This window comes from Equus przewalskii, chromosome 7, assembly GCF_037783145.1.
Source record: "Equus przewalskii isolate Varuska chromosome 7, EquPr2, whole genome shotgun sequence".
In the NCBI taxonomy this organism is placed as follows: Eukaryota; Metazoa; Chordata; class Mammalia; order Perissodactyla; family Equidae; genus Equus; species Equus przewalskii.
In genome coordinates this window covers 48,063,531-48,087,846 of record NC_091837.1, presented here as the reverse complement: position 1 = coordinate 48,087,846, position 24,316 = coordinate 48,063,531, and the positions used below count along the sequence as shown (strand labels likewise).

The following is a 24,316-nucleotide window of genomic DNA, read 5'->3' as shown; positions in this document are numbered from 1 at the left end:
AAAAACCTGATAGCAGGGAATGTTGTCATAATCTGTCATTTATAAACCCTGTCACTGTGTTAATTGCCCTTAGAAATCCATTATGGTCACCACCAGCAGCATTTGCTGATGAGCCAGGGGTCAGAGCTCCCTTGGGCTGCTGGGAAAGTGAAACATGCTGAGGCTGCGGGGGGGGGGGGGGGGGGGGGTCAAGACATGCTCCCAGGTGCAAGGGCTTGAACTTCATTAGCCCTTTCCCTGTGGCTGTTTACACATATGTGTGTGCCAAGACCGTATAAGCCTCAGGAAATTTCCACCTAAACCTAAAGTGAGAGCCTCCCAAAAAGAATGATGGAGAACAGCATAATAAGATTACATGGAGAGCCTCATTCTGGGTGGGGGTTCATTCCAAATCATCTACTTGCACCCAGTTTCTTTCTTCTGGACCCCATATGTGAGATCCCCATAAAATGCACAGAATGTCCTGATGACTCTGCTTTCAGGCATCTGCCATGTCAAAGCTTCTTTTCCATTTTCACATTAATCTCTGCCACAGCCACACTAGAGGGCACTTCAGCACCACGTTCACTGCGTACCAAGTCACTGGCGCAGGTACTGGTGGTACTTTTAGGTGGCGGGCGAGGGGTGGGGAGTTGATGGGGATGATGGGAGGGGTGTATTTATTTTAACACATCTTCGATAAACCCATCAATATTTGAGGAAGCTTCTGAGTCAGACTTTGGGGACCAAAACCTTAATTATACAATATAATTGTTGTTAATGGAACGTGTACATTTCAACCCAGCAAGACTGGTGGTGTTTAATGCCAGCATGACATATTTCCCAAATCGTTCTCTTTATTTGTATAAATAGGAAAGAGGCAAAAATTGCATCAGCTCTCTGCATAATGAAGAGGGAGGGAATGTGCAGCTTGTGCTATGGTGGCCAGATGCTCTTTTATCTCTTTTCAAATCAACATGCAGAGCTGGTGGTCCTCAAATAGAAAGCAGCTTTCCTGAGGGATGGCAGCACTGTACGTTTGGAATGATAACATTCTATAAATAAATAAAAAAGATTATTAAGAACGCTGTGTAAATCTCCTAGTCAAACACCCCTTCAAGCAACCATCATCAGTAATTCGTTTGGTCCCTTAATCCCACTGTATACAAATACACAGCATAAATACAGTATTTAACAAGCACCAGAGAAAAGGCAGCACTCTTGCAATAAAGACTCATTCAGGAAGAACGAACATTCCTTGCCTCCAGTCTTGTTAGCTGCCCTCAGATTTCAGTTCTTCCTTTGATTGTCCTGCCTGAACGAGACATCCACCTCACATGAAAGAATCGCAGGCAAAACTGCCTATTGAAATAAAACCTAAAAATATTAACTTGGTTCCCACATTCTTTTGGTTCCTCTTCAGTGAACTCACAGAGTATCCACTAGAAACCACATCACAAGTGCAAACATCCATGGGCTTTCTTAAGCCATGACACTCCAATGGGGTTTACACAGCAGCAGAGGCAGAGAAGAAAGCAGATCCAATGTGGGAAACAGGCCAATCCAGTTGTTTCCTCAGCCCAGCTACTGCCCAAATACAAGGACTTCCAGTATATAGTTAAATGAATTCAGTGCTTTTTTCCTTTCTCCCTCAGCCTGAATAATGGAAATAAGATCACCCAGGTGCCACCAGGAGGATGTGACAATTAAAGATCTTCTCAGTGAGAGGCCATTTCAAATCAAGCTGTCAGGTCAGCATTCCAACATTACAGGTTTATTTCTCTTCATGCCAGTTGGTGGGTCAGAGAGGAAAATGGACCCCTGAATCCATCTCCATCAGGGACACCTACCACCAGGAAATGCCCTCAATCCATTCCTCTTTACTTCTTTGAGACTTTCCATTTCAGTCAAGCCCACCACGCCGGGGGCTTCCAGGCATTCCAGTCCCTCCTCTACCAGGTTCAAAGACATGACATGATCAACTTGAGGACCAGCCCTGAGGGGAACTCCAGGGAGAGTCTGAGACTCCAAGTTCCCACTGTGGAAGCCAAAGCCCAGGCCAACTCAACCCCTTAGATCCTCAGCTCAAGATGATAGGGCCAAAGTGCTTCCATGAGGGAGACATTTAGCAATCATGATCTAATACCTGATTTTTCAGCTATTAGTTAGCAAAAGCTGGTTTTGAGAAGTGTCTGATTCTGTTTTTCTATGATCTTTGCTACACCCAGATTTTAAATCCAATATGGTAGAAGACAGATCTAGAAACTGCATTAGTTTGCTGGGACTGCCATACTACAAAATACTACAGACTGGGGGGCTTAAACAATAGAAATGCATTTTCTCATAGTTCTAGAGGCTCGAGGTCCAAGATCAAGGTGTCAGCAGTCTGGCTTCTCCTGAGGCCTCTCTCCTTGGCTTGCAGATGGCTACCTTCTTGCTGTGTACAAACCTTCCTGGTGTCTTTGTGTATCCAAATTTCTTCTTCTTATAAGGACACCAGTCAGATTGGATCAGGGCTCACCCAGATAACCTCATTTAACCTGAATTACCTCTTTCTAGGGCCTATATCCAAATAGAGTCACATTCTGTGGTACCAGAGCTTAGGGCTTCAATGTGTAAATTTGGAGGGAGAACACAATTCAGCCCGTAACAGAACCTTCATATTTCAGGTAGCATCCAAATGCTTCCCAAGCTTTGCCCGAAAGGAAATAGAAGTGCATCTAAGCCCTGATTTTAATTCTCTGTTGAGGCCATTGTATTTTTCATAACATAACAATAACATTTAATGAATATCACAGAGATTAAAATAAGAAAAAGAAATTGCAGTCACAAATCAATTCCTAATAAATCTCCTAAGGATCTTGGAAATTCAGCCACTCAAAGCAAAGTTTTCTCCCCTGGTTTTAAAAAAAAATGGAGTGGGTTTTGTCTGTCAGTTTTTTTGGAGGGGAGAGTGGATTGTTTATTATGATTGTTTTGTTCTTACAGTATTTTCTGTATGGCACTTTCTTGATTGTTTCTTGTTACTTATATTTATCGCATTTTTATAACAAGAATTGCTTCTGTCCAGGTCTCTACAGGACACCTTGTGACAACTTGAAAAATATTCACTGGTAACTGTCTGCTCTCAAGTTGAATCAGGTGGATAAGAGGAAAACGCTTATGTGGAACCTTTCCCGTTTGACAAGCTTGCCATGAAACACAACCCCTGGCTTGTTTCTCTATTTATTTCTCCCTTTAATAAATGTGACAGAGCAGTTTGGAATATAAGCATTATGGATAAATAGGAAAATTACTGCTCCAGACCTCAATTAATTACACAAAAGCCATCCCAGAAGTCTGTCTCCCATGCTCCATGCCTGAGGCTTCAGCAGCTGCTCATGGAGAGAAGACTCCCTGAGGTGTCTCCGGCCCTGGCCTCATTCTGGCCAGGCTCAGGGAAGGATCCTAAAGCCCAGTAGATCCAACTGCCTGCCAGGGTGCCACCTGGCAGGGCTGCACCCTGTGGGGGCACTCTGAGACATAAAGAAATTTTTGTTTACTGTAAACTAGGCAAGAACTACAACATATGATGCTCTCTGTGCCTAAAATCCCCTCTGTATGTGTGATTTTTGAAATTCAGGTAAAAAGAATGGAATTTTGGTCAAACGTGGTAAGTAAAATTTATACACTTAGCTCTTCTCTCATCCAAAACCTGAACAAAATGACAGTGAAAGAATTAAAAAGATATAAACCCACAAGTCAAAGAGAACTGAAGAGGTAACAGCAGTAAATGAGAACCGTCAACATATTTGGGGGGAATAAAAAGGAAGGGAGAAATGGCAATTACCTCAGCAGAGTGGAAGAAGCTATAACCCAAGAATGTGCAGGTGCACCCCCAGAACCCTGGAAAGGCTGGGCATGTGGACACTGCAGGCTCCTCCATTGTTGGGGGTGAGTCTTGGGCATAGAGCAAAAGCACTGAGTGAAAGTCTGCGTATGCACTGTATGTATGTCTCTTCCCCACGAAACACCAGCGCTGCTCACTGGCCCCCACCATCCCTGCTCCATCCATTCCAGGAGGACAAGGATGTATTCTTCAGAGAACTTGAACCAGAGGATTCAGACTCAGGTAACAACAGGCAGAGCAGATGGGGAGCCAGGCGCTAGGCTGAAAACGAGGCACTTACGGGAAAGCCTGTTTTGTGAGCACCTTTCCTATCTCTGCTCCCAGAACATGAGTGTCTGGATGTACACCTCCCAGGCAGGAACATAAGGAATAATTCTCCAAAGAGACTGTCTAGGCCTAGAGAAAAGATCCACAGAGATTCCACTTAAAATACTCTTCATCAAGTAAGCCAGCTCTTCTCCTGACAACACTCTCTGAGGGACAAGCTACCCCCATGCACACAGAGTTTCCTATTGGCTTCTTATTGCATCAGTATTTAACCATAAATGGACAAAGATCACCAGACATTTGAAGAAGGCCTCAAACACAAAAAAAGAGAACTAAATAAGCATATTTATTTTTTAAGGAGCTAAGAAAACACAGTAGAGAGAGCATAAGAAAAACTAAATGAACAAAAAAACCTACAATCATTATCACCAGAGAGTTTTGAGAAAATATTGATTCATGAAACAAGATAGGATACAATAAAAAAGAATAATCAGAGTGCAAAAGAAGAGTTTGGGCAAGTAAATATATACTACCCAATAGAGAAAATATTCGGTAGAATACTTGGAAGATAAGATTGAGTAACTCTGCTCAAAGAAGAAATGGACAAGAGGGGAGAGAAGAAAATTGGAGGACCAACCCAATGTGTCCAACATCTGGAATTCCAAAAACAGAAAACTGAGGAAATAAAGGAGTGGAAATAATCAAAGAAGAGTTTTAATTTCCCAGAACTTGAAGACTGGGATATCTCCAGAGAGTGTCTAGCACAGTATATATAAAAACAAAAACAAAAACAACGAAACACCAAGACAAATACCATGAAATTTCAGAATACCAGGTATAGGAATGGTCTTAATTTTGCAGAGAGAGAACCCATCACAAAGGAAATAAAACTGGCATTGTGCCTCTTACTAGCAACACTGAGGCCAAATGACAATATGGCGATGGCTTTGATGCTCTGAGGAAAAACAATTTCAATCTATACGAAGCCAAGTTCCTAATCAAGTATAAGAGTAGAAAAGGAAATTTTCAGATAGATAAAAACTAAAATACTATACCTTCCAGACACCCTTTCTCAAGGTGTTAGTGCTTAACTGGTGTTAACTGGAGTTAGTGCTTCACCAAAATTCTTCCTTAGTTATCATGAAAAAACAAAATTGGAATCCAGGAAAGGAGAGAGGAGAAAATAAATCCCAGGAAATTGTTGAAGAGGAATCCTAAGTCAAGTGGGCAATGAGCCTGGAGAGCAACCAAGGGAGACCGCAGGGGTTTGGAGAAGAGTCTCCTAGCCAGAGGTGGGCCGGGAGAATTCTAGATTATCTGATATACCTAACTTGTGGAAAACTGCACGAGAAACATTTTACACAGCTGTCAGAGGATTTGAGGAAAATTAGTAATAGGTTCGTAGAATACTAAGCAAGTGGGGGAAAAATGTAATTATTAACTTCTGGAGAAAAAGTACAATAAACTAAAGCTAAGTATAGTACCTATTTGGCTCAGGAGTGAACAATATTTGCATAGCCACAATAAGGTAAACCCTGAATATGACTAACCTAGGGTGCTCTAAACAGCTGAGAAGAAAGGGAGAGGGGAAGGGAGTGATCACAGAAACGCTTCCCACCATACTCCGAAGTAAATAATGTCTAAAATAGGTAAATCAAGAATTAACACTATTAGCAAGTTATTTACAGATAAGCAGGTACAAAAGAAATGAGCTCAAAGAGCTAGAAGCAGTTGCCGATGGAAGAGAGAGAATAGGGGGTAGGGGGAATTAGAGCCAGGGTGCCACCGGTCTTGATTATAAGCCCTTGGTGTATTAACTTTTTAAAATTATGTTCATATAGATTACTTTAACAAAATAAGAAAGAATGCTAGACAGATGAATATATAGAAATAGGTAGGCGAGAGAGAGGAGAGTGGATAGGGAGGTAAGAAGGTTGGAATAAATAATCAGGAAGACTTCTGTTGAAACTGGAAATGATGAGGGGAGACCCAGGCTGAGCCAGGCATGGGTGCTATTTTGTCAGAAATGGAAGATGGACACTGGGGAATCAGGCAGAGAGAAATTGCTTTTTAGATTATGTAGGAAAGATTCTGGCTTGGACTGAGAGAAAAATAACACTGGAACTAAGGAAAATGTACTGACTTCTGGGAGAGTTTGGCAAAAAAGAACCTGAGATGGTTGTGAGCCAACTCCACATTGTCCAACTGAAGGGGACACTGTTCACATCAGACCCCAGGGGATTGGTGCTCCATGCAGTTGTGCGGGTGTGTACACCAGCCCTGCGGGTAGACACAGAGATGCAGGATCTGAGTTTTCCTTCAACTGTACTTCAACTCTTTTCCATTATATTTGGTCCTTGTAATCATCTACCTGTGTATAGCTATATCTGTTAACTCTTCAGACTGTCAGCTGTGAAGATATGCTGCCCTCAAGAATGACATTGGTGCCTTAGTCTTGAGAAGATTTGCCACTAGGAGAGATCATAGACTACAAGCCCCAAAGAAGTTCTTAAGTCCTCAGGTAGTAGCAGAAGAGTCAGCCAAAGCGGATAGCCAGGCTTGGTGTTGGGTCTCACAGCCATTCCCTAGCAAAAATGAGAGATCTCAGGCAGATCACTTACCCCAACTAGGCGCCAAGACATTTTTTGAGATGAGGAGTTGGGCTAAATAAACTGTGTGGCCCGCTCCAGCTCTGAACTCTTAGCTGTGTCTAAATTAGACTCTCCTGGAGGTGGAGGAGCTACAGCTGCCTCATGGACAGAAGTCTTCTGACACGGTCACTCAGTTGGGTTGCCCCGTAGGTTGGGTGCCATTTACAATGTTTCAGGTTCTACTTGAGAGGCCACCTCTTCATGCCACAGAGGTCAGTCTACTGAATTTTCAATATGTACCTTGAGTCAGGCCAAATCAGATTTCCTCTTTTCATGTTTTTTCCTGATTTTAATAAATTCATAGTGAAGAGCTAGTCATAAACCTCTACTGGCCATTCTGGAACAGGTATTTCTCTGGTTAAGGTTGTCACATGGAATCCTTTGGAGCATCCCTCTTTGTTGTGCCGTTTGAGCTGGAATACAGCTAAAGAGATTTTTATCAATCCATGATCAGTATATAAGACAACATTCCACAGAGTTGCTAAAAGTTCCAGGTTATGAAAAACAAAACACATAGGGTTTCTAAGTGCCCTTAATCTCAGGCTCCAATCCTTTTGGTCCATTCATTCTTGGCTGAGTTTGTGGAACTCCATTTATTATAAGCAGTTTGTCATTCCACTTTTCCTGAGTAAGATAACCAAGACTTTCTGCGATCTGATTCTACATTTTCTTTTAAGCCTTATCTGCATCGTGCTGTACACAAAATGGCGGCTCCCTAAACATGACAATCATTTCTCATCTTCACCTTTTTTCTCAAAATTCCAAATTCCCAGAAAGTTTCTCTTTTACTCTATATTTATTCAGAGTCCTTTGCAACTTTTCTAATACAGTTCAGATCTCCCCCTATCGCATATAACTTCCCTGAACCCTAGTAGCTGAAGAGTTAAGTTTCAAGGCACTTATCCCCTTTAGCCTCGCACATTGTGTATAAGCCTTCCTAGCTCTAATAAGATCTATTACCTCACCTTGAACATTACTTCATCTTTCCTCTACCTCTGCTAGTCTTCTCACCAAATATAAGTGTCTTAAAGGCAGGATATACATCTCGTACTTCTCTGTTCCTCCTACAGCAATGAGTACACACCTCAGTAAATACTCTTTTATCTTATTATTATTGTTACTGAATAAGAACTGTTTCAGTAGGAGACATCCACCATAGGTTACAATGGATGTGAACAACACTCTAACTTTTCTTCAACACTAGGATCATTTTTGCTCAACATAACCAGTCACCCATGTTTGAAGACTTTAGCTGCCAGGAGCCCAGAGTTCTGGGCTTAGCATCCTCTTGCTTGACCCTGGCACAGTACTGGCTGTTCGGAGAGGCAGGATGACAAGAGACACGTGGAGCATTGTGGTTAACTGCAAAAAATCTGGAGCCAGATTCCGCTTTGAAACTCTGGACAAGTTATTTCACCTCCTTGTGCTTCTGCTTCCTCCTGTATAAAGTTGGATAATAATATTACCTATCTCATAAGGTTTTTATGAGAATTAAATGGCTTAATAACTAAACACAGAAAACTGTGAACATTGTCGTACTCGTAGTAAGCGCTCAATAAATGTCAGTAAATATTACCTTTTTTTAAACCTGGGTCCAACTCTGCATTTATCTGACTATTCTCTCCCTCAGTTCTCTCTCCCAAAAAGCCTCTTTTGTGGCTCTTACCCACGTTTATGGCTCTGTTATATTTTACAGCTCTCCCTTGACAATAGAATACTGCACAGGATGCTGAGTGACAACCAGAGATGATCCAAACCTCAAGTGGGCTGAGCAGACAACTTCCTTGGCCTCCCCCACTGGCAAGCTCCATATGAAAGATTTTGCCTTCTTGGCATAATGAAAACATTTCTGGTAATAAATGTGAGGTTTCTATAAGAAGATAATGGTAAAAGCGTGATGGTTAAGTGAGATGAAGCATTTTTATGGATGTGAATGTCTTCAAAGAATAGGCTCTACTTTCCACTGTTTTTGTAGAAATTCCAAATCTTATACCCTTATTTGTTTCTTCGGGTGCTTGTTAACATTGATCCTAACACATGAGTCTCCATGTTTCACCAAATGTTTCTTGTTGGTTTCCCTTCATTCCATGGGGCGGGGTGGACAGGCTGCTCCTGAGAGAAACCTGTCCCTTGACCATCATAAGTATTGAGATTTGTACATTGACCAACCTTTTTCCCCTGGGATTGAGATTTATATATTGAATGACTTTCCCCCTGGGGCCTTTAAGCTGCTCTGCACACTTTATACTTAGCCAGGGTGGGGGCAGGCTGCTGAGACTGTGGTCAGTCTGTCTGCAGGCTGCAGCCCTGTCACCAGGAGCCACTTTCACTGGACTGTCATAGTAACTGTCAGTATAAGACGAGAGAAATGATGCAAGAAAATAGCTATGTACTCAAAAATCACAGTATTCAGCCAAGAGTCTAAAAACCATTTGCTACCCTAATGATCATCTGGTTATTTGGTTAATTGCCAGGGAAAGAAACTTATATTCGGGAGACGGGGAGGAGGGAAGAGAGAGACAGGGAGAGGCACTCAATCTCTCTGTGTCTCAGAGAGAGGACTTGAAGAGTTAGAGGGAAAATAGAACAGAATAAGCCCTGGGAAGCCTCATACATCGGCGACAGGCCACACGCAGCCACTGTGTGGAGAGCTTTGATGGCTCTATTCTCGAGCAGCACGCCAGACCTTGAGCTGCGGGTCTGGGTGCGCAGCAGCTGCGTTCTGCCTCTACCTGCTGCATCCGGGAAGATCTGTCCTTAAGGTGCCTGTGAGGTCACATTTTCACGAACTGCGTGAACAATTGATAAGTCGTCAGTCAGGAAGTGAAGATGTTCACAGGTTCAGACCTGAAACTTGGTCCTTAAAATGAATTGGAGGCATCTGGCTGTTTTGCTGTCGGTAGGTAATGATGCCGCCGTGTCACACGCCCAGATGTGATTCTACATTTCTGCAGCTGTTCTGGTGGGACTTTCAACACCCAGAACGTCTGCTGCTGGGATTCTGTGGTACAACTCTCATTCCGTCTCTCTGGGTTCTTATTCTTTTCCCAGAAAATGTACTTTCTTTCCACTCGGTATTTTCCTATTTTCCAAAGGTATTATTCCTAGCAAGGGGATACCCACCAAATTCTATGTAACGTGCAAGAGAAATCCATATCATCTTCAAAATTCACAGCCAAACAGAGGGGGTGTGACGCTAATTAGTTTTATGAGGTTTGATGAGACAGAACATTATAGCCAAGTGAAGAATTCATACTTTATGGCACACATAGAAGAAATGGCTATAATGAAGTCACTTCTGTGTGTTAAACACAATGGTCGGGGGAACGCGTTTAAAGTCCAAAATGTTTCTCTCTGGGATTTTTGTCAGCATCAGCAAACCACACACAGAAAGTGCTCCCAATTCTGCCTATTCAGTAGGTAAAAGACCCTTTTAAAGCATGATTCCACCAACATTTTAGGTGATATTATAAACTTCCATAATAATTTTGAAGAGCAACAGGAAAAAATCGTCATAAAATACTCATGAACTTTGACCCCATAATTGCTGGGAATTTAGCCTAAAGAAATGATCCTATATATGGAGAAGTCTTATATATAAAGATGCTTACCATGGAATTTACTACAGTGAAAAATGGATTTGATCTACTGTCCCCAAATATGGAAATAGTGAAATAAATATGGTGTCTCCACTTTCATGGGATACATGGCAAATCAATGGGAGGGACTGAAATGTTCCAGCTGCTCAGGCAGCAATTAAAAAGATATTTACTGAAGCTAATAATAACATGGGAAATGCTTCTGACATACATTAAGTAGAAGATTAAAATACAAAGTTGTTTGTACGTTATGCTTTGAATCATATCAAAACTCAGCGTTTGAAAATGACCCAAAGTAATTGCTCTAAAACTATCATAGCTATTGTGCTTGAGTGGGAGAATTATAGGCAATTTTCTTCTTTTCTCTATTTTCCTAATTATTTGTAAAAGGGTTATATTACTTGAGTCAATAAAAAGATGAAAAACACATCCTTACAGTATGACCAAGACATGAAATCTGTCTCTTGATTTCCAGTGAGTTTGAAGAAAAACCACACCAATGGAGCCCGAGGCACATCAGAAAAAGAAATCTGGAGCTGGCAGACTTCACATGGAGACCTGTTTCTCCGTCATAATCCCAGCTCTCTGCCTATTTTCTCCAGAGTTTTAAATCCAAAGTGAAATTAACCCAAGATTCTGACTTACATCTGACAAGAGTTAGAAATACAGTAACAGACTATAAGAAAGGCAATCCTGTATCACATGAAAGCTCATGAATAAGCACATATGGGGAGAATTATTTTTCTTAATTCCAGTGATTGAAAAACCTTGGAACAAGGCTCCTTTCCTTGGTTCCACCAGGTAACTTTTCCAAGTCTATGAAACTTGGGAAGGGCAAATATGGCCCTTCTGGCTCTCCACATCCAAGGGTCTTTGCCAACCTCATGGTAAGCCTGGAGGAGAAAATAGATTCCACTAATATTACTTGGGGCCTACTCTTTCCCTTATTTTTAACATTCCTCTCAAATTTTAAAATACTACATTGATTTTTTTTAATATCCCCAAATAAATTGCCATTTCTTAGCATTTTGGAGGACAGCTTTAATTTAAGAGTGAAAAGAGATGATTGAGGGATACTAAACTGATTAGTCTCAGGATTTCTCTGGGAAATGCTGACCCAGCCTCGTGCACACCATTATAATTCTTTGATTTCCTGTCACAGCAGACAGTTCAAAAACCGAAAGTAAATAGGAGACGTGGAAAATCAATGTGAGGTGCTGAATTGTTCCAGCTGCTGGGGTCTGTTAATTACATCATAGTTTTATGGAGACTTTCAGCTCAGACTTGCCAAATGCCCACATCTGGAGGCCGTTGCCTGCCATCCTGTTGGGGACGGCTCTTCTCCCCAGGCATGTCAGTTAACTGCAAAAGGACAAGCTACCCCAGGAAAGCCTGTTTGTACAGACCAACTCTCTGAGGCAAAATCCAGATGATGGTCGTGTCTTCCGTTACCATAGAGATAAGAGGTGCTGGGAGCTGAAGAGGGGCCACTCGAGAGGCAGGAAGCGGGTTAGTCAGTATGCACAGTGTGAACCTGAGGAAAATGAAAGTCTGTTCTACTTGGGTAGCCAGGCCTTGGTGGGCTGAGTGGGAGAGAGCTGAGAAGAGATGAGAGACCACAGGGAGCAAGCAGAGAGAAACAATGCCAGCGAGCGAAAGGACAAGGCTTAAAGCTGTGTGAAGTGCAGGCCACCGGGGAGCCACAATGGATTTCCAAGATAAAGTCCTTTGAGCAACTATTCTCTTGCCAGGCCCATAAAAGGAAGCTCACAGCATTATCACGAATTCGTGGATTATTTCAATAAAGTCCCTTCCACATTTCCTTGTAATTTAGTCCCTTCCAACAGCCTTTCTGATATCCCTTCCTCCTCTCCATCCCATATCCTTTCCTTTTTCTTCTCTCACATCCTTCCAGAACTTCCTGAGTCCCCCTTTTCTCATCTTTATGCATGCCAGGACGAGCTTCTTCATCCAGCCATTTCTAACTCATCACGATTCATTCTCTTTCCCTCTCTTTGTTTTTCTCTCTACACCACATCCTTCTCTCATTTACTCCTTGCTATTTTCTTCTAATTATAGCTTCTTAGACAAATAGCTGGATGAAAGAAAAATCCAATGCCTGTCAAAGAATCTTTGCTGGACATTTCCTAATGTCCAGTCGGGGCTGCCCACCTCCTCACTCAATGACAGGGTCTGTCTTAAGCAAAGTCTTGGCCCAGTCCTCTTATTTTCAAATCCTATGTTCCACACAGAGCCTCCAAGGGGTCTACACGTATTTCGTGTTAACCCTATTGTTTAAATATGAATTTCAAATGTGTGACACCTACCCCCACTCTCTCCCTCCACCCCCCAAAAAATTACACATTTTAATGTAAATTAAATGTACATTACATTTAAATACACATAAATGTAACACACATGTCCATAAATGTAATACATGTAAATGCACATTACGGTACATTTTTATGTAAATTCAATGCAAATTTTAAGTTTAAAAACTGCATTGGTGTTTTCATAAATTGGGGCCCGGGCATGACTGTTTATATAAACTGTATGAGAAGTCCACCCTTAAAGCACATAGGGGAAGGGCCCAAATAAACGCCATGCAAGGGTCCCTGCGTCTGCTTGGGGATCTCCTGTTGTGGGGCAATTGCACTGATGCAATAGTAAGCCATGTTGCCCAATGTCATACATGGTTTTAGCTCTTATTTTAAAGTTCTGGTTGCTTTTTGAGTGGCTTTTCTATAAGAGGAATTTGAGCACTTACTAAATATCATAGGTCATCCAACTTTAAAATACAAATTTCCTGCTATTCCTCAGGCACGAATTCAGATCAATTTGATTAAAGAGGTCTCCCAAAATTGCAAAGCCAGCTGTCCACAAATATAATTTGCAGCTATTTGTCTGAGCAAATCTACTGATTCCAGAAGCTGATCTAAGGCTGGAACCGTTATCTGTAACCTCCGATTGCTAATGTTCATGCTCATTCAAGTACTTTCATTTTTATAATTTATTGACTTTATAAAGATCATTCTTGCAAATTTGGAATAAACAAATGTGTATTAGCAAATTGTCATTTAATTGGCTTCCTATATTGGGTTTTCCATTTAGATTTCACTTGAAAAGAAATGCGTTGCAACTGTAGGGGAGGAAGACATTTCCTCTATCCACTCTGGGTTCTTCTGGCTGGAGAAAGAATTAAAGTCACACGAGACAGAGTAACAGGAGAAAATTAAACAAAGCTTTATAACATGTATACGTGGGAGAGGCTCAGGCAACTTGAGCAACTCACCAAAATGGCCAAAGCCACCACCTTAAATATCATCTTCAGCTAAAGACAAAGGAGAATGTTGGGGGTTGGGGGAGTCAGTTATGGGAGATTACCGGACAAGTACAGTAAACAAGGTCAGGTTATTATGCAGATTTAAGTCCTTGCCTTCTGCATTGATAAGAGTTTCTAGAGATAAGTTCATCCCTCCTTCTTCCTGGTACAAAGAGGGAGACACCTTTACAGATGGAGATTTCCCTTACAAATGTAAATGTCTCTTAAGAAAGGGTAGGTAAATTCTACTTTTCAGAGTTGCTTTCCTGTCTGCAGTTTTTTAAGTAACCAACCCAAATAATCCTCATGCCAAAGAGACATATCTTGGGGTGGCCAATTCCAGTCCCCCACACTACACCCAAAAAGAGCTGAAAACCACTGGCTTCACCCACTACCTCCTTTTCCCATCCTCCTCTCTGCCCCACTGACAGTCTTTGCATTTCTAGATGTTTTCTGCTCCCTTGTCTGCTTCTTTTAAAACTGATCCTATGACTCTGAAGGTCCTACTCTAACCTGATAAATAGACTCACACTAAGGTGGTCATATCTAGAAATAACAATTTAAGGGGCTGCCCCTGCCTGGGGAGAGGGCAAGAGGAGGGAGTTTGCATTTTAACCCGAACTCCTCAAGTCTTAGTGAACCAATGTAAAGGAGCAAATTATCCATGGTGAATTTTTAGGCAACTTCACATTCAGAAGAGCCTATCAGAGGCAACCTTAGTCAATCTCATGCCCTTTCAAAGTGTTTCTTGAACTATTGTCTGAGGACCAGTAGCATAGAACCACTTGTGAAATGCTTGTTAAAAAGGCAGATTCCTGAGACCTAACCCGAACCTTCTCAAGGCTAGGACCTGAAGTTGCCTTTTTAGCAAGCTCCTCCAATAATTCTGCACTTTGAACTTCAAAGGTCACTGTCAATCTTCTGCACCCTGGTGTAGAAGGCAAGGGTCAAGTGGGGATGCTGTTTCCCCTCCCTTTGCCTCACCTGAAAGGTACAGAAACAGAGACATCTAGGGAGGCAGTCCAGCGAAGACAAGTACACAAGCCAGATGACAAATGCAGAGACAAATGCAGAGAGAGAGAGAATATAAAATCTAGTGAGCAATTTCCAAAAGGAAAAGAAAAATAATTCTAATTTCCTTTTCTCCGGCTCCAAACTCAGCGGTCAGCAGTGGCTAAGCAGAAGGAGGTTGGGGGCAGTCTGAACTACAGAGGAAGCCCAGCTGCTGGCACTTCCTAGAGAGACTGGTGGCATGGAAGGAGAGGGCCGGGCAGGGCACTAAGGCCAGACAAGGCGACAGGCCGTGGGGACAGTGTAGAGGCACCAAATCCTGCTCTGTTTGCCTGTGCAGAATGGGTTTCCGGGATGCACTTCCCTTTCAGCCCTTCCCCCAGGCAGGCCCGGAATTCTGGAGAGCCCAGGCTGGAGGAACCTGAGCAGAACAAGCGCATTGCCTGCCCCAGCCCCTCCTCGGGCTGTCGTTGGTACCTCGGTTCTCCCTTCATAAAAATCCACCAGGCACTCCAAAAGAGTAACTAGGACACTTCGTTTTTATTCCACATGCATCTCATTTGTCTTCAGTAGGTTCTTCCGTAATCTCATCATTATTGCTACGGCCCTCAGAGGACAGCTGACTCGCATTAATCAGCCGAGCCCCTCATCGTTCACCAGATTCTTTACACTTTTACCATGCCCTGGGGCATCCTAACTTACTTGAAAAATTAATAAACCTCCCCCCTCTTATCTTACCTTATTAATGTCTGTCTTTGTAACCCATTATCCCCGCATATCATCAGAGATCAGTGGAGGGCGCCGTAGTCACCAGCTTGCTCCCCTCTTTCTCTCCTAAAACTGGAATGCGCCCCACTCCTGAATGGCCAGAAAGAAAGTGGCCTTCATGGGCCAGCAGGGTGTTTGTTTACCAGCTCAGTGGCACAGTGGACCGAAGGCAGGAGAATTCTTAGACTTCAGCTCAAGGCCATTAAGGCCCATTAAGTTGTTCTCTCCTCCCCCATTCCCTCTCCCCCTCTTTTGTGCACCCTAGTAAATCTGACTCATTAGCTTTAGATGTTTTGAAATACTGGTACATTAATCACTTGTGTTTGCACACTGTTTATGTGGGTTGTTGGTCATGGTCTGTAGTTATACTGGCTGTCTCCCTTGCTTACTTAAAGGTACAATCCAATTGAAAATAAAGATTTTTGCAGGTTTGCTCATTACACACAGTGTCGGCAGCTGGTGAGTGTCTTTTGCAATTCATCTGAGGCCTCCCAGACCACCTGCTCTCGGCATCCTGCAAACAGCTGGCTCTGGGTAAGTACCATAAGCTATTACCTTATATGACAAATAAATAAATAAGTGGATGGATGGGTAGACAAGTAAATAAATCCATTGAATTGTCAGCCTTGAATCATTGCTTCTTGAAGGGAAAAGTCCGTTTTGAAATAGGGAAAAATACCTCTAGCCCAAACATTTGCGGTGCCACTTCAATGAAAAAAGAGGGAAGAGAGGTGAAACTCCCAAAACGATTCTGTCATTTGAGTACCAAGGCAGACAAGGAAAGGACTCTACAAGGGGCTGGCTGCGTGGTTTTGTCACTGACTAACTGCCCCAAGGAACTCAAGGGTGGGTTTGGAAGCATTTCATTGTTTTCCCAAATTGGTTTTTTTCCTTTTGTTATGTTTAAGGAGATGCCATCACCAACCACCCTGAACCAGACCAAGCCTCACTACAAGAGCTACCTGTGACCTTTGCTTTATTTTGAATGCTAAGATCTCTCCAGGAGGAGCTTAGGCCTTGTTACCGTAACCTGCAGAGTATGTGCAAGCAGGTTTGCGAACTGAGCCTGCCCAAGCGAATATCCGCCTCTTCCTTTTGAATATTCCTCCCCATCCGAAATAAAAGGTCTTTGCTTCCCTTTGTTCGGGGGTGCCATGACTTTGGAAATGATTCCACATGGTCTCCTATTTGCTGCAAATATACTTTTACTTTTGAGACGACTGCTTCTGGTGGAGAGTCTGATTTAACTTGCCAGGAGGGAACCCATTTGGTTTTGGTAACAATTTGGTATAAGGAATGAGAGAAGAGGGAGATTAAATTGAATTGCCTGATGAGTGTTTCTTTCTTTTTTTTTTTCTGAAAAAGCCAGAGGCAGACTTTGTGGAGTTTGAGATCAAGCCCCCAGATGTCCCAGAATTCAGAAGCCCCACCTCTGTTTCCAAGATCATCACCACTTTAGATTTTTGTGGACTTTACCCCAGTTTTTGACCCTGAGAATGACCTCTGGAGGGCCGTGCCCTGCTCCAATCAATCCCCACCACCTGTCCTGACCCTGCAACCTGAGGAAAGGCTAGGGGCAGTGAGAGCAGGAGATGACCGCTGGCCACCCAGCCAGGCAAGGTAGAAGACGAGATTCAAGAGTAGACACGTTCTTGGCTGCACTGCTGGGATTTGGGCCTGATTCTCGGAAACATCACCTGGTATCGCTATGATCCCCCAAAATCACTTACTCTGGTCTCTATGGATAAGTCAAAACTCAGCTGTCTTTTGACTCATTCTTGCAAAACTGGAAGGGCATTCCAGGATAGGACAGGACTCACTGTATATGAATGTCACATATCAAATGCCTGAATGAAGCTGTTAGAAGTCATTATTTTTATCTTGTGACTGGCTAAATTCTAATAATTTTTGCAGCTTTATTTTTTTGTTATTTTTTTTTTAGCAAGAGTGTTTATAGATTGAATTAACATGGAGACATGTTTTCTATTTTACCAAATGGAAAAGTTGGAAATGAAGATACATCTATATTCCTACATTTTTCTTATTTTAATCCCCCAAGAACTACCAAGAACCCAGCTGTTCCGTGTGGTGGAGAATTAGGAACATAGCATCAACCTGGAGGCTTCTCAGAAATACAGACTCCCTGAATCAGAATGTGCATTTTAACATTTAAGATCCCCAAGTGACTTGTTTGCACATTAAAGGTTGACAAGCACGGCTCTCTTATGCCCTTGATTCTTTTAGGTCAAAAGTATTTGATGGAGATTGCTACAAACTATGTCAATACTAAGGTGATCATAAGAATTTGAATAAGAAAACTCAAATCAAGCAAATTTCTTACCTACTACAGAAGCCAAAATATCCCATTCTATGGAGAGGGGGCACAATGTGGTAGAAAAGAAAGAGAGGACTTGGAGTCAGAAAAATCTGGGTTTACTTTCTGACTCTGCCACTCGGTGGAATCCTGACTTTAGGCTAGCCACACCTCAGAGGCTTTATTCCTCACCTGAGATTGGAGATAACAGCAACTCCGCTGCCTACGTGCAGGACACTTTCAGATATAAAGGAGGTCCTTTATGTTCAATCACATGGTAGGCTCCAAAAAGTGTCCTATGCATGTAATTAAATCATAGTCATCATAGTAGTAAGAAATAGGAATGTTGGAGGTGGAACAACGGGATCAACCAAGGGGATGAGAATGAGGACCCCACCCCAGTGGGTAGAAAGAGATAGGCGCCAGCTTGCTGCAGCGGTGCAAGAGTTAACATTTTCACTGGTGGAAGTGGATGCACCTGCTGGTGCAATGTCTCTCACCCTTGAGAAGTATGAGGTATACGTTCAATGAGAAGAATTGAGTAGCTGTTGCTGAGGGCTTTTGATTTATTGAAGAAAGATTATGACAAGCTCAGGATGATTATCCAACAATTCAAGAAAACTTGTGGGAGCCTGAGGGCGTTCTAGGCAACATTTAAGGAAGTGTTGATCTCTTGTAGCCAGTGGACAAGCAGAGAAAATGATCGGGCTCAGAACTTAATCACAAGAGAAGGGGAGCTCTAGAGAAAATTAAACTCTCCTTCTGGAAGGACGCTCATAGAAAAAGTGTCAGACCCTGAGACTTGGAATGGGGATATTTGAGTAAATGCAATTGAGAAGTTTTAGCTCCCAGACTCCCCTGGGCCCTGTGGGCCCACAGAAGAGGTTTACTCCCCTTTGTGAGAACAACTGCCCCGCAACTTGCTTAAAGATCATTAAAAGGCCTCAAATGAAGCAGGTGTCTCTATTAGTGTGTCAAGGGTCTCCAATGCCACTCCAAGTTTGATGACTCACTAGGACTCAGCATATCGTCAAACCCACAGTCGTGATTTATAATGGCAAAAGGATATAAAGCAAATCAGCAGAGGGAAAAGGCGCATGTGGTAAAGTCCGGGCAAAACAAGGCACCAGCTTCCAAGGGGCCCTCCCAGAGGAGTCACACAGGAGGCACCTAATCTCCCAGCAACAAGATGTGACAACACATGTGAAATGTTACCAACCCAGGAAGCTTGTTAGAGACTCGGCTTCCAGAGTTTTTATTGGGAGCTGACCATGTAAGCACCCCCTGCCTTGCACATACCCAAATTCCAGACTCCCAGAAGGCAAGCAGGTGTTCAACATAAACCATATAGTTTGTTCAAACAGTGTAGGCACAGTGAGCCACATTTATCAGTTCTAGGAATGGTGAGAACTCTCCCAAATCCAGGTTCCTAGATGCCAGCCAAAGGCCAATCTTGTAAGCAGGCCTTTCAAAGAATAGTAGTCACACTTTGCAATCCTGGAGTTAGATCTTGTAACCATTTCTTCCTTTTCAGATAGTGCAACATCTTTGTCAGTAAGGAAGGGCACCAGAGTGACACTCTGAGGTCATAGCCAGAGGAAAGAGCTTCCCTTACAGGTTCCATTGTGCCATTTTTCTTTCGCCAGGCTGCCAGCGTGCAAGAAACCTGGTGCTACTTACTTGCTGGCCCTTGTGGACCAGTTTCTCCTCCATGCATCCTCTGCCAATCTTCTCCCCCACCCAGTGAGCTGCTTCCTGCACACCAGCTCCAGCTGGGCCTTCCAGAAAGTTTATTCGCCACCAGCATTCTGTGCGTTCCCATGGCAGCCACACCTTCTCCAAGGAGGTCTGGATCTCAGCCTGGCAAGAAGAAGATAGAGGAGATGTCTCTTCTAAGTTCTTTCTTATTCCCTTCCTTATTCACTCTCCCTCAGCCCTAACAGTAGTAGCTACTTTCCACGTGTGCTGTTTCTACATTCCTTAGAGTCCTCTTTTATCCCTTGCTGTAATTAAATATCTTTCGCTAATTAATAATTCTGTAGTTAAATTTTCTCTCTTCAAATTACTTATGTAGTGTCTGTCTCCTGATTGGACCCTGATTGACGCCAACCCTTAAAAGACAGTGCTTATCCCCCTGCCTCACCTGAGAGCAGACAGATAACAAAGTTAAATCCCAGCATCCCCTAAATGGGATGCACTGGATCAGCTAAGGGAGAGTAGGGACTATACACCAAAGGAGCTGCAGAATCTGGCCAATATGTGCTGGCAGGAATGGAGAAAGTATGCATGAGAATGGATACTGGGATGTGGGGACATGGGACACAAAGTTGGATAAAGGACAGTTTGTCAGTATGGAGCACTCTCCCATAATATACAAGTCTAGCAAGCACTCCACTGCTAGGATGGCTCTTAGAAGCTTGGAAAATGTGTTGACCCATGTGAATGGCCCTATGAATTAGAAATACCAAAACTGAAATAGGAAATGGTCTGGAAAGCTCAGAACTCAAAGCTCAGAGAAGTGAGTATGCTAGAGGGGATAGACTAGGTAAGTCTGGAAACCCCCTACCAGCCTGCTGTGTGCCATAGGAGGGCCCAGAGGACGCTTTCTTACCAAAGAGGTAAAGAATGTGCTCATGAGAGGGGCACCACCTTTGATGAGAAGCTTAGTGGTGGCTGTCCTCTGTAGCTAAGGCTGAGAGTAGGAAACTGTTGCAGAACTGAGCTCATGAAAGCAATGGGAATCATGAAATAACAGAGCACTAGTGGCAGCACCTCACCATCTGAAGCAAAGTGATACAGTTATCACAATGAAAGCAAGGTCAGAGTAGCAGCCAGTGACCCTCAGAAAGCTATGGAGAGATGGTAAATATAATACAGTACTCCTAGGGGCAAGACTGATGGGCAGCTGGCAAGCATATTGCACAAATTATATAACTAAAAGAAATCAAGAATGGGTGATCAAGAGTTTGTAGGCAGCTGCCCAAATAAAAAGTCACGATCGCTTGCCAGCCTTCTGGATCTGAACCAGTTCTCACTTCTAGAACAACTGAAAGAGAAGTCAGGTCCCCATGAAAAAAGACACTGGAATACCACAGCAAGTGTATTCAGTAATAATTCTCCCAGTTCTTCCCCAAAGTGACCTACAGCCATTTACCCAGGAAACCATCAAGTGGGAAAATGGGAACTTACACGGATTTTTGGACCCGGGTCTGAGGCAACTTTGATCGCCTTTTCCCAGGGCCAGAAAGCACCATGGTATCATCCATTACAATCGAGAAATATGCAGTCCAGTTGTGACCCAGGTCTAGCTCACTATGGGTCCGCTGGGCCCACAGACCCATCCAGTGATCATTTCCCCGAACCCAAATGTATAATTGGAATGGGCATACATGATCAATAACAGAACTCTTATATCAGGTTCTTGATCTGTGGGATAAGAGTTATTGCAGTGGTGAAAGCCAAGTGGAAGCCTCCGAAAAGTCCCCACTGCCCCCCACCCAAGACAGTAAATATAAAACAATACCATATCCCAAGGGGAATGGCAAAAATTAGTTCCATCATCAAAATTTTGAAGAATGCAAGAATGGTAATCACCATGATATCCCCATTTAGTTCACCACTTTAACCCTACAAAAACTGTATTTTTTTAAGCTCACATCTGTTGCTAATCTTTTTTTTTTTCTTTTTCTTCTTCTTCTCCCCAAAGCCCGCCAGTACATAGTTGTATATTCTAGTTATAGGTCCTTCTGATTCTGCTATGTGGGACGCCATGTCATCATGGCTTGATGAGTGGTGCCATGTCTGCACCCAGGATTCGAACCAGTGAAACCCTGGGCCATGGAAGCGGAGGGCATGAGCTTAACCACTCGGCCACAGGGCCGACCCCCAAAAACTGTGCTGATGGTGCTGGATGACAGTGGACATCCAACAGTAGTATGTAGGAAAATGTCTAATGACTGGCTCTCCAGGGGTTGCAGGGAGACTCGCTTTGTAGTTTTTGCCAGTTTCTGTGGTATAATGCTCCCACCATAAGCTTTACAACTCTGGAGGTCACAAGGCTCCAGAAAATGTAGCAATCGGCTCTCACAGGCCAGTATGGGGCTGCTTCAGCACACAGATCACCACAGACTTAACTAAATAGAAGTCCCAATCGTGTCTGCTTGCCAGATGTGGTACACAATCTTCAGCATATCCATAGCTATTAAACTGACTAACATTTTTATTCCAACCCCATCAGAAAGAAGGATCAGAAGCAGTTCATATTTATATGGGATGAATGGATAGTATACAGAGATTGTCTTCCACCAGGGCCTTGTTCAATGTCTGTTAAATCCTCACCTCCCGTCCAGGGCCTCTGTCATAATATGATCCAAAGGAATTTGGACATTCTGGAGACTTCACAGAACAGTGCACTGCTCCACAATATCAATGACATCATGTTCATCAACTGGATTTGTAGAAAGTGGCAGGTGCTTTGGAGTATCTTGGTAAGAGACCTGAGCTCCAAAGGTAGAAGATAAGTCCTAACAAGACTGAGGAACCCACTAGATCAATGAAGAGCTTTTAGGGGTCAAGCAGGCTGAGGCATGTTGGGACATCCCTTCCAAAGCAAATGACAAGTTATTGTACATGATACCTTTTAAAATTATTATTATGCAGGTCCAATCAGCAATGCTACATGGGCCAGATGATCCAACCGAGTATGTGGCAGGAAGAAACCAGTATGTGCTAAGTTTGTGACACAATATCCCACTGGAGCTGCCTGTCCAAGGTTGCCCTCCCTGCTGCTAGGATTAGCCCATGGTCAATGGCTAGCTGATGTAGGGATATAAAGTTTTAGCCTATCTTCAATTTGGTGCAATTCTGAGGAGCCCCGCCCCACCCAAATTTTCCCCCAGAGCTGCCTGGAGAATCAGCTAGGGCCTCCAGTTACAAATGCCTTGGAGGGTCAGCCTCTCTCTCTGCCCTCCTGCTGTCCTCACTTCTTTGCAGATGCATCTCTCAGGAGCACTCCCCAGCAGGCTTCTGTATGCAACTCTCCATCTCAGGGTCTGTTTCCAGGGAACCCAGTCTAAGACAGCCTCCAACGGAACTCTGAATCACACTCTCTCTTTATCTACAGCAGTTCTGCTTTTTTTTTTTTCTTTATTTCTTGTCATCAGTGTTATTGTTACTGTTCAATGCTTCCTGGTAAGATTTCCCGTGAAGGAAAAAAACGGCTACATGCAGTCAGTCAATATCACACTGGAAGGGACACCTTGGGTTTATTGCCTTGTAACAAACCACCGCCTGCTGAAGCTTTCTCTGGAGTTTGGACTTTGCGACGAGGTCCAGGATGGGAAATATGTTGCCTTTTCACACGCCACTGGCAGAGCCTTCCGGCAGAATTTCAAGAAGTGTTCTGAGGTCATATTCATCAAAAAATGAACAAAATTAATCTTAATTTAATTAATCAATTTAGTTAATTAAACTTAATTAATGATGTCCACTCTAAGCAGGAAGCAAGGAGTAGAGGCAGCAGATGTGACATACATTTGCAGACCTGCTCTAGAAATTGTATAAGGCTGAATACTGGGAACGGACATGAGCAGAGGAAAACACCAGGGAAAATGACAGAACTACTCCAGAATTAGATGTTCCGGGAGAAGCACAGGCTGTTTTATGAGAGCAGGACTTCTGGGTTAGAAGCAAGGCAGAACAGTTCTTCCCATAAAAGAGATGACACTGCAAGTATTACACCCATGCGGCTATCAGATTGGAGGCAGCACGTGCCTCCTTGACCTGGAGGACTCTGAACAGGTGGCTCTAGAATCCAGACACAGCTGGGATAGCAGAGTTCCTTCTGAGACTGTGGTCGCCTAAGACTTCCCCGGAGCAGGAAGTCTCACAGGATTGGCCACAGGAATCATAAAGAAAGAAAATTTTGACCCAAAATCATCAACTAGAAAAACTGAAAGGTTTTAGGACTAATTGAGAATCCGAAAAGTTGACTATTAATTACAAAGTAAATAAATCAGTTTACTATTTATTACAAAATAAATAAATGCATAAAAGTCAATAGCATTCCCAAACAACCTATAAAAGATAATATAGAAAGCAGATCTCACTCACACTATCTGTGTGTATGTGTGTGTGTGTGTGTGTATGTGTATAATGATTTGGTTTGGGAAGTAACTTAGCAAAAAAAAGAAAAAACAAATATATATATATATATATATATATATATATATATATATATATATATTTATATATATATGCAGAACCTCTATGGGAGGAAGAAAAAAATCTAGCCAGTCCTGACCTGTGGCCCTCAGGTCTCTACTTGCCCCTGCTCTGGTCTTTACTACAAAGTGGCTGACAACTCTAGACTGCATTTTCTGGGCCCCTATGTCAGCTTGTTCTGTCAGGAGTCGGCCAATGGGAGGCACTGCTGGCAGATTGAAGGGTAACAGAAGAAAGAAACTGGGTATTTCACCCCTCCTTCTGTGCCTCAGGAGATAGCTCCGTAGGGATGGT

At 43.0% G+C, this 24,316-nt stretch overlaps 2 long non-coding RNA genes across 2 annotated transcripts; one reads left to right on the top strand and one right to left on the bottom strand.

Annotated features, from left to right (window-relative positions):
- Positions 1 to 818: 818 nt before the first annotated feature.
- LOC139084512 (uncharacterized) lies at positions 819 to 15,676 on the bottom strand. The gene is made up of 4 exons (XR_011541947.1): positions 15,457 to 15,676; positions 8,020 to 8,225; positions 6,757 to 7,210; positions 819 to 1,034 (listed from the first exon to the last, which is right to left on the bottom strand). It is a non-coding gene; the product is annotated as an uncharacterized lncRNA (long non-coding RNA).
- Positions 15,677 to 15,826: 150 nt separating this feature from the next.
- On the top strand, positions 15,827 to 16,626 carry LOC139084513 (uncharacterized). Its single transcript, XR_011541948.1, has 2 exons — positions 15,827 to 16,020; positions 16,395 to 16,626. It is a non-coding gene; the product is annotated as an uncharacterized lncRNA (long non-coding RNA).
- The last annotated feature ends 7,690 nt before the right edge of the window (positions 16,627 to 24,316 follow it).